The following is a 17291-nucleotide window of genomic DNA, read 5'->3' as shown; positions in this document are numbered from 1 at the left end:
GAGAACATGAAGGAATGAAAGAAATGGCCAGCACCACACAGAGATCCAGGGCCACCCCACGGTCAAAGCTCTACCTGCCATCCCATACCTGTCCTCACTCTGCTTCCTTCCCTGACAAAGACATCTTCTGTGCAAGGCCACAGGGACCTCTGAGGAGATGGGGATTCCTGGAGTCCTGCATGAGGCCTGGAAATGTGTTTTCTGAGGGAAACACATTACCTGTGCATATTCATTGGTCTCAAGTATGTTTATCTTAATTCACAGGTAATTCAGCTTTTAAATACAATATGAGTTGCAGAGTTATTTTGTGCATTTGTAAAAGGGAGGTAGAAATTCTACATAAAAGAATGAACAGAAACATGTCTCAATTTCAGGGGCAAAACTCCCATAAGGTATCATGAGACAAAGTACCAATTACAACTGCTCCCGGGACACAAGAGAACCTACTCATATAAACACAACTGAAGAACTCTGTGAGGTATTGGCCCTGCAGGTAATCACTGATTCTCTCCCTTCACGACTGCAGTTCCACGTACATTTTTTATTACACATGCCACTTATGAAAATTCAGAGTATTTCCACCTAGGGGACAACTGGAGAAATTCTCTATCGTACATTTACCAACACAGAAGGACCAGTAATGAATTCTGAATTTTTTCTAAGAACCCTCAGCACTGCACAAAGTACACAATATAATGTTGGAAAGAGTTTTTATCTATTCCAGTCATGAGGCTCATAGCAGACATTCTGAACAAATTCATGGCCTACACTGAAATAGGAAAAAATGAAAATAATCAGGATAATCCCGTGTAAAGAAGGTGCAGAAGGAGTCAGACGCTCCAGAAGACTTGAGGGTTCAGTGAAGTATCATCCTCCTCAAGTTATTTCCACAAACGCTAAGTGAGAGCCACGTGGTCCTCAGCCTCCATGTACTTGTGGCGTCCAGAGGCACTAGCTAACATGATGATGTTACATTGGAGAAGCCTGGAGGCTTGTGAGCACGTAAATCAAACAGTAAAGAGACCAGAGGACAAAGAAAACAAGACAAGGCCAGATAAAAGTTTACAGAAAACATTGCAACTGAAACGGGCAACAGAATTTACCTTGTCTTTCTCTGCATCCTTGGTAGAGACACAACTGATATTTCCCATTGGAGCTGCATCACGTCTTAGGTCTCATAAAGGATGGAGGTGGATGGAGGTTGATTCTGACTTGCATAAACTGTGTGGAAGAAAAACAAACCATTCACAACATGTTTCATTATATTCAACTCATTCACACTCTCAGGTCCCTTACCAGGGACAGAGCGTTTTTCATGTGCCTCGGGTGACCCTTGAGGACAAGAGGGAGATCTGACCCTTGAGGACAAGAGGGAGGAAGGTTTACAGGGCCCTGGTTCAGGTGTTTTTATAACTAATCAAGCAGCTGTGAACAGCTCAGGTGTCAACTTGCTAGAAAGTATGTTAGGGGTGTGTTTCATCCCTCAGAGAGCCCAGCACATGGTCTCTGTACAAGCTACATACTAGGGAGTGTTATGTCTATCCGCAAGTATAAGGCCTCTTTCCTTCTCAGAGACACGTGTTGCCCAGCTCACTAGGTGGAAATGAATGCCCATTTCATGCATTTCGTGAGAAATTGAAGCACATTACACTGTCCTCTCTCAGGCTGACCTGAAAGCCCCGTGGTGCCATCACTGCATCTTCTCCAAACACATAACAAGTAAAAGACAAAACGTGTTCTGTAAGTCAACTCATACTGATCATATCATCTTTCCACATGGTGGAGGAGGAAGGTGAGGTCCCAGAGGACCCCAGTTTGGAGAAGGTGGGGGTGGTCCAAAGCCCATGGGTGGTGATAAATGTCAGCCCACGGGGTATGACATGGAGGGCACTTCTGGGAAAGGAGGAAATATCCTGGAAACCACGTGGACCTGCAGGACAGAAATTAAACTTTTGAGATGTGTTAGGGTAAAAGGTGAAAAACCCAACACCAACACCAACACTAACATACCTAAACCCCAATGAAGCCAAATGGCACCTATCTCCTTCCTCTCACCTGGTTTCAATAGGGCAGCATCAGTGCTTCTAAACTCCACCCTTCCCACTGGGTCCCACCTAGAATTTCTAAGAGTTGGAGGAGGCAAAGCAGTGCATTGCTGGCAGCATGGTACTAGCTGTGTCTGCAAATGTAGTGAAGGAAGTAGCTAGTCTTAAAGGATCAGAGGGATAATTCCAGACTACTAAAGAAAGCCTGTTACACACACACAGGCTTCTATGTCCAGGACTACTCTCCACCCAACCTTTCACCACCTCAACAGCTCCATGTTGGCATAGTAGGAGCTGAAACGATGAGGAAGAATTTTGTTTCCGTATTATTCATTTACATCTTTAATCCATTTCAAGTTAATTCTTGGAGTGGTATAACATAAGGTGCTAAGCTTTATTCTTATACACGTGAATATCCAATTTCCCCAGCTCCAGTTATTCAAGAGACTACCCTTCTCCACTGTGTATTCTTGATTCTCTTGTCAAACACTAGTTGACTGTGCATGCAAGGGTTTAGTTTGGGCTCTCAATTTCCATTCCATTGTCTTGTGTGTGTGCTTATGCCAGTGACATACCTGATTTCTTTGTGTTAGAATGCAGCTTGAAACCAAGAAGTGTGGTGCCTCCTATTTTGTCCTTTCTTGCATTGGCTACTTGGGGTCTTTTTGTGGTTCCAAATACATTTTAGGATATGTTTTTTTAATTGCATAAAAATTGCATTGGAGTCTTGATAAAGATTGCACTGAGTCTCTAGATGGCTTTGGGTAGTATGGACATTGTGTCTATATTAATTCCTCCGAAAGATGGACGTGGGATGGCTTTTCACTGACTTGTGTGTTCTCCTGTTTCTTTCATCCAAATTGAATTTCTTCCATTTCTGTACACGGGTGTTATAGTTTTTTGTAGAGAGATCTTTCACTTCCTTGGCTAAATTTATTCCTATACAGTTTATTGTTTTTGATGCTATTGTAAATGGATTGTTTTCTTTTCTTCTTAGATAATTTGGTTAGTGTATAGGAAAGCTACAGAATTTGATATGGTGACTTTCTAGTTTGGAACTTTAATGCATTTCTTGATTAGACATTAACAAGTTCTTTTACACTGAACTTTATTTCATTCTTTTACCTTATTTTAAAAAAGTCATGTTATTTGGGAATAGCTGATACAGTATGTTACATTAGTTTCAGATGAACAACATAGTGATTGGTCAAGTGTATACATTCTGATACGCTAACACAGGTGTAGCTACAATCTGTCACCATGGATCACTATTCCAGTACCATTCTCAATGTTCCCTATGCTATATCTTATATCTGTAATTTATTATTCCATAACCAGAAGCCTGAATCACCCAATCCCCTTCACATATCTAGGGCATCCTTGTCTTTTTCCTGATCTTAGAGGAAAATCTTTCACAATTTCACTATTGAGTATGATGTTAGATATGTGCTTCACATACATGGCCTTTCTTATGTTGAGATATGTTCCCTCTACAGGGAATTTTTAAAGAGTTTTTTAGCACAAATAGATACCAAATTTTCTCAGAACTTTTTTTCTGTGTCTATTGATATCATCAGAGGAGTTTTCTTTTTAATTTTTAAAATGTATGGGGCGCCTGGGTGGCTCAGTTGGTTGAGCGTCCGACTTTGATTCACGTCATGATCTCACAGTATATGGGTTCGAACCCCGCATCAGGCTCTGTGCTGACAGCTCAGAGCCTGAAGCCTGCTTCGGATTCTGTGTCTCACTCTCTCTCTGTCCTTCCCCTGATCATGCCCAATCTCTCTCTCTCTCTCTCTCTCTCTGTCAAAAATAAATAAACATTAAGAAAAATTTAAAAATGTATTTATTTTAGTTTAAATTTATTTATGTATTTCTTTAGTATTTATTTTTTCAAGTTTTTATTTAAATTCCAGTTGGTTAACAAACAGTGTAATGTTTGTTTCAGATATACAATGTAGTCATCCATCACTTACATACAACACCCAATGTTCCTCACTACTAGCGCCCTCCTTAGCCGATCACCCATTTAATCCATCCCCCTGCCCACCTCCCTTCTAGTAATCCTCCGTTTGCTATTTATAGTTAAGAGTCTGGTTTCTGGTTGATTTTTCTTTCATTCAATTATGTGAGGGGTCATATTTATTGATTTGCATTTCTGAAACATCCTTCCTTTACAGGGAAAAAAAAAAAAACCTACATCACGGTCAATGATCCTTTTCATGTGATCCTGAATTTGGTTTGCCTGTATGTCACTAGGAATTATTCATCTATATTCATCACGGGAATACTGGCCTACAGTTTTCTGTTCAGGTAGTATCCTTTTCTGGCTTCCTACCAGGGTAATTCCAGTCTCATGAAATGAGTTTATGGTGTTCATTCCTTTTGAATCAGTGAGAGGACTGCTGTTATTTCTTCTACAAACGTTTGGTCACATGCACCAGTAAATCTACCTGGTCCTGGGCTTTTCTTCCCTGAGAGAATTTCGATTACTGATTCAATTTACTTACTTTGGTTATCTTCTTGTATTGATGCAGTCTTCCTTTAATGGGTCTGTGCAAACCTTCTATTTCTTCCTGATACAGTCTTGGTATATTGTGTGTTTCTAAGAACCTATCCATTTCTTCTAGGTAGGCGGTTTGCTGGCATCTAATTTAGCCATGGTCGCCTCTTTGTCTCCTTTATGTTTCTTTGGTATCAGGTGTAATGTCTACACTTTTATTTATAATTATTTTGAGTTGGGTCCTCTGTCTTAGCATAGTCGATGAATAATCTTGAAAATTTTGTTTCACTCTTCAGAAAACTCACTTTTGGTCTTCTTCATATTTTCTATTGATTTCATGGTCTCAGTTTCATTCGTTTCCACTCTCATATGGATTAATTTCTCCCTTTTGAGAACATTGGACATTGGTAGATTGTTGTTTTTTTCTAGTTCTTTTAAGTTAAAGGTAGATTGTTCATTTGAGTCCCAAATCTATCCTCCACGCATGCAAATCCAGTGACTCATCAGAGAAACTTCATAGGTCTCTCCTGTCCTATTTCTCATTCTCAGAACTCTGAGAAATGGAACCAGAAAATTTATTTGAAGATACAATAGATGAAAACTTCCTTAATGCGGGGAATGAAACAGACCCAGAAGCAGGAGGCACAAAGAACCCCCCAAAATATTCAACAGAAGCAGATCCACATCAAGTCATAGTAATTAAAACGCAAAATGTCGTGATAAAGAAAAAATTTAACAGCAGGAAAACAAAAGATGACAATTACCTACAAGAGAAACCCCATACGGTTATCACTGGATGTTTTTCAGAAGAAACTTTGAAACCGTAAGTGAGCAGCACGGTATGGTAAAGGTGCTGAATGGATAACATCTGCAGCCAAAGAGAGTCTATCCACAACACTATCATTCAGATGGAAGGAGAGATGAAGAGGTTCCGGAATAAATACTCAGCGAATTCACAACCAACACACCACCCCTAAAAGAAATGTTAAAGCGGACTCTTTAAGTGGAAAAGAAACACCTAAAGTGACACTATTAACGTGCGAAACGCAAAAGCAATAAAAATGAGTACATCTATAAAACATCAGCCAAGGTATTCGCGATATGAAAGGTTTTGAAATATGACACGACATATCTACAACACGGGGAGGAGAGGAGTAAAGAACTGGTTCAAACTTAAACAACTATCAACTTAATATAGACTTCTATATGCACAAGTGGTTAGATACAATCCTAATAATAACCACAAATCAAACACCACCAATACATATGTAGACTATAAAGACAAGCAATTTCAACTGTGGTACTAAAGAAACCCAGCAAACCATAAAAAAGAGAAAGAGAAGAAAGGATCAAAAAGATTCAGAAACAACCATCATCAAGTAATAAAAGGACAAGTACATGTCTATCAATTACTTTGAAAGGAAACAGAATAAATGCTCAAATCAAAGGCACTGGGTGACAGATAGGGGCACCTGGATGGCTCAATCACTTGAGATTTTGACTCTTGATTTTGGCTCAGGCTATGATGCCAGGATCATCGGATTGAGCCCCAATTGGGCTCTGCACTGAGCATGGAACTTACTTAAGATACATACTGAGTCTCATTCTCTCTCTTTCTCTCTATCTTCCCCCATCCCCCCCACCCTGCCCTCCCAACCCGTGCTCTCTCTCCTCATAATAAAAGGCACTGGGTGAGAGAATGAATGAAATATATCATATCTAACCTCTACCTACAAGAGAGTAATTATAGAACTAAAGTAACAAAAGAAAACAGCAGTAGCCATACCTATATCAGACAAATAGATTTAAAAATAAAACTCTAACAAGAGAGAAAGAAGGACACTATAATGATAAAAGGTATAATCCAATGAAAGATACAACAATGTAAACATATATGTGCTCAACCTGAGACATCCAATACACAAAACAGTCAAAACCTAAAGTAAAGAATTGATACTCATACAATCATAGTAGGGCACTTAAAAACTGCAAAGACATCAAGGGAGATATCATTCCATCAGAATATATACATTTGTATATTTTCTAATAACACCATGCACATGGGTTCCAGAATCAGTGAACAAATACTCGACATAGAACGTGGAATATCACCATGTCATTGCCAAAGCACGACTGCACCTGCACAAGATGATTTCTAAAGCCTACCCTAAAGGTGGCACACACATTTGTCTAGCCTTGGAACGCAGAGAATAATCCTGACGGGCACACACCCTGTGTACTCCACTCAGGCCTTTGGGGAGACACCTACTCTGATCTGGGGTAAATGCCTGGAGCCTCCAGGGACCTAACCCTAAACATAATGGTAAACCTAACCAGAATCCTCACCCTACACCTAACTCTATATATCACACTAACTCTACAACAGATCCACATCAGAGCATGTATCCTCATATCAGCCTTCCATGGAATTCAAAACACTGATGTCGCTTTGACCCTGGCAACTTCTGAAGACCGAACCATAAACCTATGACACTACGCGACTGGGGTTGAGAAGCGGTGCAGGGTCACCCTGCATGGAACCTGGAACCTCACCATGTCGTTTCCCAGGCATGGCTGCAGCTGCCTGAGAGGATTCCTGAGGTCTACCCAACCAGGGGCCCACAGAGTTGTGTGGCCTTGAAAGCCAAACTCTGATCCTGAATGGCACCCTCCATTGTGCCCTCACCTCAGCCCTCCGGGAAGACCACTGAACTGCTGTGGGTTCAGCGCTTGGAGCCTCCTGGGACCTAACCCTAACCCTGACCTACCCATAACTGGAACCCTCCACCAAACGCGAAGCTGCCTCTAACCCTAACCCTACACTTGGGCGGCACCTTCTCATGGGCCCTCACTTCAGCCCTCGAGGAAGATCACGAGACTGTAGTTGCTTTTGCCCTGGCGACATCCCTGGACCGAACCCTAACCCTAGCTAAGGCTCTCTCCCCATGGGGACCCAATACCAAAGTCTGACAACACCACGGGCCTGGGGTGCAAAATCAAGGCAGGGACACTCGGCATGAACCTGGAAGCCTACCATGGGGTTTCCCAGGCCTGGCTGCAGCTGCCCGAGAGGATACCTGAAGCCTCCCCAACCAGAGGCCCATAGAGTTGTGTGGCCTTGGAAGCCAACATCTGATCCTGACTGGCACCCTCCCTTGTGCCCTCAAACCAGCCCTCAGGGAGAACACTACACGACTGTGGGTTCAGCGCATGAAGCCTCCTGGGACCTAACCCAAACCCTGACCCTACCCTTATCCTGAACCCTCCACTGAAAACTAAGCCGGCCTCGAACCCTAACCCTACACTTGAGCTGCACCGTCGTATGGGCCCTCACTTCAGCCCTCGAGGGAGATCACGAGACTGGAGTCGCTTCAGCCCTGGCGACGTCCCTGGACCGAATCCTAACCCTAGCTAAGGCTCTCTCCCCATGGGGACCCAATACCAAAGTCTGACAACACCACGCGCCTGGGGTGCAGAATCAGGGCAGGATCACTAGGCATGGAACCTGGAAACTTACCATGTCATTTCCCAAGCCCTACTACAGGTGACACAGAGGATGCCTGAGGCCTCCCTGACCAGGGGCCCACAGATTTGTGTGACCTTGGAAGCCAAAGATTGATCCTGACTGGCACCCTCCCTTGTGCCCTCTACTCAGTCTTTTGGGGAGACCACTGTACTGCTGTGGGTTCAGCGCCTGGAGCTGCCTGGGACCTAACCCGAATCCTGACCCTACCCCTAACCCGAACCCTCCACCTAAACCTAAGCTGGCCTCGAACCCTAACCCTACACTTGAGCCGAACCATCGCATGGGCCCTCACTTCAGCCCTCGAGGGAGATCTCAAGACTGGAGTGGCTTCCGCCCTGGCAACGTCCCTGGACTGAACCCTAACCCTAGCTAAGGCTCTCTCACATGAGAACCCAATACCAAACTCGGACAACACCACACGCCAGGGGTCCAGATGAGATGCAGGGTCACTCAGCATGGAACCTGGAGGCTGACCATGTCGTTTCCCAGGCCCGGCTACAGCTGCCCAAGAGGATTCCTGAGTCCTCCTCGACCAAGGGCCCGTAAAGTTGTGTGGCCTTGGACGCCAAAGACTGATCCTCATCAGCACCCTCCCTTGTGTCCTCAACTGAGCCCTTTGGGGAGACCACTGCACTGCTGTGGGTTCAGTGCGTGGAGCCTCCTGGGACCTAACCCTAACTCTAACCCTACTCCTAACTGGAACCCTCCACCAAAACCTAAGCCGGCCTCGAACCCTAACCCTACACTTGAAGCGCACCGTCGCATTAAACCTCCCTTCAGCCCTCGAGGGAGATCACAAGACTGGAGTCGCTTCGGCCCTGGCGACGTCCCCGGACCGAACCCTAACCCTAACTAAGTCTGTCTCTGCATGGGGACCCAATACCAAAGTCTGACAACACCACGCACCTGGGGTGCAGAAGCGGTGCAGGGTCACTCAGCATGGAACCCGGAAGCTCACCATGTCATTTCCCAGGCCCAGCCACAGCTGCGCCAGAGAATTCCTGAGGCCTACCCGACCAGTGGCCCATAGAGTTTTGTGGCCTTGGAAGCCAAAGACCTATCCTGACTGGCACCCTTCCTTGTTCCCTCGACTGAGCCCTTCCGGGAGACCACTGCACTGCTGTGGGTTCAGCGCCTTGAGCCTCCTGGGACCTAACCCTACCCCTAACCAGGACCGTCAACCGAAACCTAAGCCTATCTCCAACCCTAACCCTACACTTGACCCTCACCGTCGCATGGCCCTCACTTCAGCCCTCTAGGGAGATCATGAGACTGGAGTCGCTTCAGCCCTGGTGACATCCAGGGATCGAACCCTAACTGTAGCTAAGGCTCTCTCCCCATGTGGACCCAATACCAAAGTCTGACAACACCACACACCTGGGGTCCAGAAGCGGTTCAGACTCCCTCGGCATGGAACCTGGAAGCACAATCAAGGCCATAGAGACATCTTTCTTGGACATGGTGTTATTCACACTGTACAATGACCTACTGGACATTTCTACAGTTCACAAGGGAACTCCTGCCACCTGCCTCAAAAACACCAGTTGAGAAGAATGCAAAATACACTGACGAAAAGAAAGTGATGTGAATTGCCCACCTTCAGAATATTGTCTCCTTGAAAAGGAATGCGGGGAAAGGTTGGGAAGGGAAAATAGTGAAAGGAAGGAAAACTGAGTTCACAGGATGCAGTAATGCCGGCACCCCTGATCTCCTGCTAGACATAAACTCCCATCTTATTTGCAGCAGGATACCATCACAGTACACCTGAATTCTCCTCCCAATATTTCCTACCCAATGTCTAGAGTTTAACAACAAAATATATACATATGGCAGTCATGTCGCTACGATGGGACTGAAATGTAAAGGACAATGAAAATAAGCCCTGAGATTTCCACAAAGTGAAGGAAGGTGCAGATCACAGAAATCAAGGCAGAAGGGAGAAACACAATTTAATGATTACTACAATAAAAGTATTGTTGGTGTTAAATGTCCTCAAAGAAAGAAAATTATCTCCACTGCCTGACACATTTGTTCTTACAACAGTGTTTGTAACAATTAATTCCTGAAAGTCTTACTCTCCTGTGAGCTTCTGTCTTTGTCCACACATTCCAACACAAACATCTACATTCTTCTGCAGCGTGTCCCACTTGGCATCCTTTGACCCTTTCCCACACTTAAGTGCATCACAGTTGTCCCCCAGTTCCCTTTTGCTGTCTGTCAAGCATAAAACAGTGTACCTGAGGGGTGCCTTGGTGGCTCAATCTGTTGAGCGTCCGACTTCAGCTCAGGTCATGATCTCATGGCACGTGAGTTCAAACCCTGCATCGGGCTCAGTGCTGACAGCTCAGAGCCTGGAGCCTGCTTAGGATTCTGTATCTCCCTCTCTCTCTCTGACCCTAACCCACTTGCATTCTGTCTCTCTCTCAAAAATAAACATTAAAAATTAACAAAAAAAAAAACCCAACAGTGTACGTGAGTGTGTGCACCTGTTACCACGAGTGTGGCCATGAAGGGGGAGAGGAGAAAGGACAGGATTCCCAAGGCAGGAAGCCACTTTTTACCTTCCCAGACCAAACTCATTCTATCAAGTGCAGTTTTCTTCCCTCCAAGCAACACCTCTTCCAGGTTACATTTATGAGACGTCAAGACTCCCTGCATTGAACCCTTGATGAGTGCACCAGTATCTCCTGACTTTAAGACAGATTTGAGAAAGGTGGAGTGACTATAGAAGACCGTGAATGTACTTACCACTACTAAAATGTACACTTAAATATTTATGATGGGAAACTTTCTAATGCATGTATTTTACCAGTTAAAGAAGAGAAACTCAAAAAGAACGTAATGATGTTCATTTCTGATTTATATAACATTTTATAGTAAATTTTTTTTACCTGATTCTGTGGATCTTAACCTGAGCATTTTCTTTCTGTGCAGCCTGTTTCTTCAGACTTCGATTTCACTTCCTGTTCTTCACACTTCAATTTCACTTTGCTGGTATGAACTTCGTAAAGGGAGAGGTGAACCTGAACAAAACATTCTTTCTAGTGACTTCTTCCCAAGAAGAAGATCACTCAGTAGATAACATATAAATCGAATATTCTAAGACATGAAAGATTTGTTTTTCTTCAAAGCTAAAGTGTACAATGGAAATCCTGCAGGAAATAGAGGGAATTTACTTCTGAAACTTCTGAAGTGTTTACTAAAATAGCACCTTTCAAGTTCTTTGTAGATTTTTCCTTTCCCTGATTTGCAAGTAGGATAGAAACCAAACGTGTACAAAGAAGCACTGTCAATAGAACATACCCCACAGTTAGCCCCTGTATCATTAAAAACAGTCGATCCAGTTTGGGCCAAAGAGAAAAGACAGACACATAAAGAAATGAAGGATGAAGAGAACAGTGGAAGATGTAAATGTTTCACAGCAACTATCTTGGTTTCCAGTCAATGGAACTGTGACTGGATGACAATGAAAAAGCGAAGAAAGTGTAAAATATTTCAAGCCAAACAGCTCCAATGAATGACTTTTCTTTACGGAAGAGAAATATTGTCACCAGATTCTCTCAAAATTCTCTGCTCTGCATTAAGAGGAACAGAACCATTCAACATGGCAAGAAACCTCTAGTGCTCTCTCCCAGCAGCACTGAATGATATAAAAATTAAGCCAGGGTTATGAAAACAAATGCTGCCTAACTCCTAAATAAAAGAGGTACTATAGTGTTACTGCTTGAAACAGTAGTGAACAGCATGGAGGGTTGAGGGGCTCAATTCACCCAATGACCAAAAGGGGGCAAACGTCAAATTATGATCCCTCGGGAAGTCCCAATTCTTGACATTCTGATTTCTCTCAGATTGCAATGAAGCGTGTGCACTTGGAATGATGTTATTAAAAAATTCATTAGTGCACTCAAGTGTCTCACTGTTATTCTTCAACAAAACACATAGTCATCAGGAATACTTATTACTTTTACTTCCATTTTTAAAGGACAAAGAAGGTATTTTAATATTTTTTATTTATTTTTTGAAAGAGAGAGTGAGCAGTGGAAGGGCAAAGAGAGACAGAGGGAGAGAATCCCAAGCAGGCCCCCACCATCAGCACGAAGCCCGATGCAGGACTCAAACTCACAAATCATGAGAACATGACCTGAGCTGAAACCAAGAGTTGGATGTTTAACCAACTGAGCCACCCAGGTGCCCCAGGACAAAGAAGGGATTTTTATCTTACATCTATGTGCTTTGTAAGAGGGAAGCTTATTTTGCCACATGGTTTCTTGAGCACATTTATTCACTCCATTGATCTACACAAATATGTAATAAAGGATTCAGAATTCAAAAATATTAACTACGTTGACATAAAAACTTATCTTTGGTGGGTAAGTCATTACAGAAATAAAGAATGTGGTATTTTACATGTGTGATGATTGCGTTGAATTTAGCCTGGTAGACAATGGAATGAAATGGGACATCAGGATGAAAGAGGAGATGGCAAAATCAGTGAACCAGAAGTGAACACAATTCCAGGTGAAATCATGAAAATGAAAAAAGGGGGGAGGATGGTTATACCTTCTATTCACAAATGGACATTTTTTCTGCATGTTTTGCATTTTCCTTCATGTAGTACTTAATCTTCTCGGAAATTTGATCTAAATTAACCAAAAAGATAAAAGAGCAATCTCTCAGGATTAGTACCAAAACCAGGAAAGTCAAACCACCCATTGTGTCAACAGCAAAGGTATATGATCTGGCACTGTGGTCACATATAACATTTTGGCATTACTGTGGTCCCTGAAGAAAGCAAGTTTTAGTTAGTGCCACTTTATTTTTCCTTCTCTCATTCTTTCCTTCTTCCTCTCTCTCTCCCTCTCTCTGTTTCTCTCTATATATCTCTCCTCTTTCTTTTTCTTTTAGAGAGAAAGAACACATGAACGGGTGAAAGGTATGGAGAGAGAGAGAATCTTAAACATATTCCAGGCTCAGTGCAGAGTCTGAGGCATGGTTCGATCCCATGACCCTGCGATCATTTCCTGAGCCAAAATCAAAAGTCAGATACACAACCAACTGAGCCACCCAGGTGTTCCCTAATATCCCATCATTAAGCAACATTCTTCTTAGAATATATGAACAGCTCAAATTGCTCTGACATCACCAGAGGAGAAATGAAGATAAATCAAGTATCCTACATACTTATATTCTGTCCTTCATGATCAAATAAACAAGTCAGTGCAATTACTTTAAAAAAAAAAAAAGTCAAAAAGAAAAAAATAACCTGCCTAATTTCTTCCACGTTTTCCCCCACTTTCACCCACCCTTTAAAAATAATGAAAGGGGCACCTGGGTGACTCAGTCAGTTGAGATCCAACTTTAGCACAGGTCATCATCTTACCGCTCATGAGTTCAAGCCCCATATCAGGCTCGCTGCTGTCAACACGGAGATTGTTTCAGATCTTCTGTTCTCCTCTCCCTCTTCCCCCTCCTCACTTGCACTCTCACTCTCTCTCAAAATTAAATAAATCCTTTAAATAGATACATAGATAAATAAATAAATAACAATAACAATAAAAATAACAATAACAAGAGAGCGGACGCCCGGGCGCCTAATCAGTTAATTTTGGCTCAGGTCATGATCTCACGGTTGGTGAGATTGAGCCCCATGTGAGGCTCTGTACTGAAAGCATGGAGGCTGCTTGGGATTCTCTCTCTCTCCCTCTCTCTCTGCCCCTCAACCACTCATGCACAGACACTCTCTCTCTCAAAATAAGTAAATAAACATTTAATCAAATACTGAGAGACAAAGTATTCTAAATGTCACTTTTTGGCCCTCAGAGGCCTCCAATATCTTTCTGCTGCTCCACAGGGTCCCATCCATGAGAGCCAGGGCAGGATGCTCACTCAGGTGGATATGGCCTTGGAATCAAACACACTTGGGTAAAATGTCAGCTTTACTACTTAGTACCTAGAACCCTGGATAACTCTCCAAATCACAACATGGTGAAAGCCCAAGATGCAAAGGTTACCACCTGCATCACTGTTAAACACCGTGCAGGAAACACTCACCTTACAGGTGGATAGCACATGGACAGCACCTAGAACAGGGCCCAGCACTCCGGAATCTTCTGACAGGCATTGAATTCTATTGTTTGGTCCCAAACTGCAAACTTACCTGCTATTTGTACAATGGGAGAGCTCTGATGCCCTGAGGTCGCCATTCTCTATACCAGCAGTGCTATATTCCCCATAGCAACGCCAGCATTTGAGGACCCACTATGTGCCAAATCCCTTAATCAGCACAGTCCGTGAAGCCTATACACAATCCATTAGCACCATTTTGCATCTTGTTCACTTCCACTCACTCTCCACTGGTATTAGAGGCTCTCTCCATCCAGGACTTGTAACACATGTTTTAAACCTCTCTAGTGACACACACGTGGCCTGGCAATATCTGACTTCTTCTCTAAGCCTTGAGCTTCTTGACAGGCTCAGATAGTGCCTTAATCTGTGCGTTTCCCCCAGTAGGCAGGTCATGCCAATATACTCCTGCCACTGGATTCTTAAACATTTCTGACCAGAGGTAAACTCATCTGCTTCTCTCTAATTGTCCGATTTTTTCCTCTACTTGGTCACCTGTCTCAGTTGGTGGCTACTCAATCTGTGTTGTCACTTAGGACGCAAACAAGAAGGCTAAGGGGCTAACTAGTTAAGGGGCTAACTATACCTGATAAGTCAATGTCTTTACTTCTAGCGGAATTAGAACAGTGAACAGCTGTATTAAGAAAAGATTACAGAGCACCTGGGTGGCTCAGTCGGTTGAGCATCCAACCCTTGATTTTGGCTCAGGTCATGATCTCATGGTTTGTGACATCGAGCCCACGTCAGGATTTTAAATCTTTTAAAAAGAGATTTAAAAAGAATAGATTACAAGGAAAATAGAAGCCTGAAATCTTACCTTCATATATTCGACTCTTTACCTAAAAGAGGGATAAAGAAAATTAAATTTGATGTAGAAACGATATTTTTTATAAAAGTATAGTTCGTGACAAAAAAGTCAAAATCATAATCGAATGTGGTATTATAATAAAGGTGTGGTTCAGCAAAATAAATTATTTTTTAAGTGTTGCAATTCTAGTATAGTTAATATACAGTGTTATGTTCGATTCGGGTACACATATTGGGATTCAACAATGCTGTACATTACTCAGGGCTCATCATGATAAGTGTACTCTTTAATCCTCATCACCTGCTCTCTCCCCGGTATCTCACCGCTGCGTCAGTGCAGTTAGGCATCAGCAAATTAATGAGAGGAGAGAGGAGGCCCCTGCTCTTGGGCACCCGCAGGAACTTACTCCAGCTCCAGACACACCGTAAACACTTTCATCTAACGGAAGATAAGCTGTGAAATCGGATTTCTGAACCACAAGACACTTGTGTGAAAACTGCATTCCATGCCAGGCCTGAAATGTTCCAAAGCTCAGTTCGCTATCAGCATCCCAGGTGGTGCAATTAATAAAGAGCTAGCGTGGGGCCACTGGCACAAACAAGGCAGCTCCTTAGAACCTGAACTTCCTATTTGTTCCATTCCTTGGGTAGATAACGCCTGTTAATTACTCTGGAGGCTCTTCTCCTGCGGTTGGGCAGTTTCCAGTTTCTTTGGAAAGACTTGACGTTTAAACTTGGGACCTAATCACTTAGATTCCACCTAGACCTGCCTAAATAACCCAGAAAACCACCAGAAGATTAGCAGAACGGAGTCTCCAGAGCCAAGCGCAGACGAGAGGCCCACGGAAGAGGGGCCCCTCCTGAAGTGGATCACCTAAGGAGAAGCGAGCTAAGCCTGCCCCTCCTGCCCCCATGCACCTTGCCTACCCACCCCAGCTAATACGCCAGATCCCCAGCATCACAAGCCTGGCAGTGTGCAAGTAGCCCAGACGGGCCACGCCACCCCACAGTGAATCCCGCCCCTAGGAGAGGGGAAGAGAAGGCACACACCGGTCTGACTGTGGCCCCAGCGGTGGGCTGGGGGCAGACATCAGGTCGGACTGCGGCCCCGCCCACCAACTCCAGTTAAACACCACAGCACAGGGGAAGTGCCCTGCAGGTCCTCACCACTCCAGGGACTATCCAAAATGACCAAGCGGAAGAATTCCCCTCAGAAGAATCTCCAGGAAATAACAACAGCTAATGAACTGATCAAAAAGGATTTAAATAATATAACAGAAAGTGAATTTAGAATAATAGTCATAAAATTAATTGCTGGGCTTGAAAACAGTATAGAGGACAGCAGAGAATCTCTTGCTACAGAGATCAAGGGACTAAGGAACAGTCACGAGGAGCTGAAAAGCGCTTTAAACGAAATGCAAAACAAAATGGAAACGACGACAGCTCGGATTGAAGAGGCAGAGGAGAGAATAGGTGAACTAGAAGATAAAGTTATGGAAAAAGAGGAAGCTGAGAGAAAGAGAGATAATCCTCATCACCTATTTCTCCCATCCCACCCATTCTTCTCCCCTCTGGTAACCATCACTTTGTTCTCTAAAGTTAGGAATCTCTTTCTCGGTTCATCTCTCTCTTTTTCCCCCCTTTGCTCATTTGTTCTGTTTCTTAAATTCCACATATGAGTGAAATCATATGGTATTTACCTTTAACTTAGCATTATATCCTCTATATCAATCCATGTTGTTGCACATGGCAAGATTTCCTTCCTTTTTATGGCTGAGTAATATTCTAGTGTGTGTGTGTGTGTGTGTGTGTGTGTGTGTGTGTGAATGGATATATCACCTATTCTTCATCCATTTATCTATGGATGGACACTTGGGCTGCTGCCACAATTTGGCTATCATAAATAACGCTGCAGTAAACATAGGGGTGTGTCATAGACTCTAAGTCTAAAGTTCTCTTTTGGCCAGCAAAAGAGCGGATGCAGGATTCAAACGAGAGATGGCTAATGTCCAGGAAAAAGACAAGAGCGCTGAATAAAGGTCCTTGCCCCGTATTTATTCAGATCAGAAGGCTTGCAAACGTGACGGGTGTGTACAAAGAGACAAAGAAACTAGAAACATTAACTTGTGGATATGACAGGGAAAAGGGGATTTTGAAGATATACAGTGTTTGGGGTTTGGGTCAATATAAAACAAAATCCAGGCACCGGGCAGATGGGTAGATGGCTGTTAACAGCAGACAGGAGGCGCCGTGCCTATTTATCTTTGCCAGCCTAGGGGATGAGACA

The 17291-nt window shown here is 43.4% G+C and overlaps 1 long non-coding RNA gene across 1 annotated transcript; it reads right to left on the bottom strand.

Annotated features, from left to right (window-relative positions):
- Positions 1–1171: 1171 nt before the first annotated feature.
- Positions 1172–12778, bottom strand: LOC125150786 (uncharacterized). The gene is made up of 3 exons (XR_007146481.1): positions 12635–12778; positions 10966–11097; positions 1172–1221 (listed from the first exon to the last, which is right to left on the bottom strand). It is a non-coding gene; the product is annotated as an uncharacterized LOC125150786 (long non-coding RNA).
- Between the last annotated feature and the right edge of the window lie 4513 nt (positions 12779–17291).

This window comes from Prionailurus viverrinus, chromosome D4 (assembly GCF_022837055.1).
Source record: "Prionailurus viverrinus isolate Anna chromosome D4, UM_Priviv_1.0, whole genome shotgun sequence".
Classification (NCBI taxonomy): Eukaryota; Metazoa; Chordata; class Mammalia; order Carnivora; family Felidae; genus Prionailurus; species Prionailurus viverrinus.
Note: the sequence above shows the minus strand (reverse complement) of the source record. Positions and strands in the feature narration are given on the sequence as shown.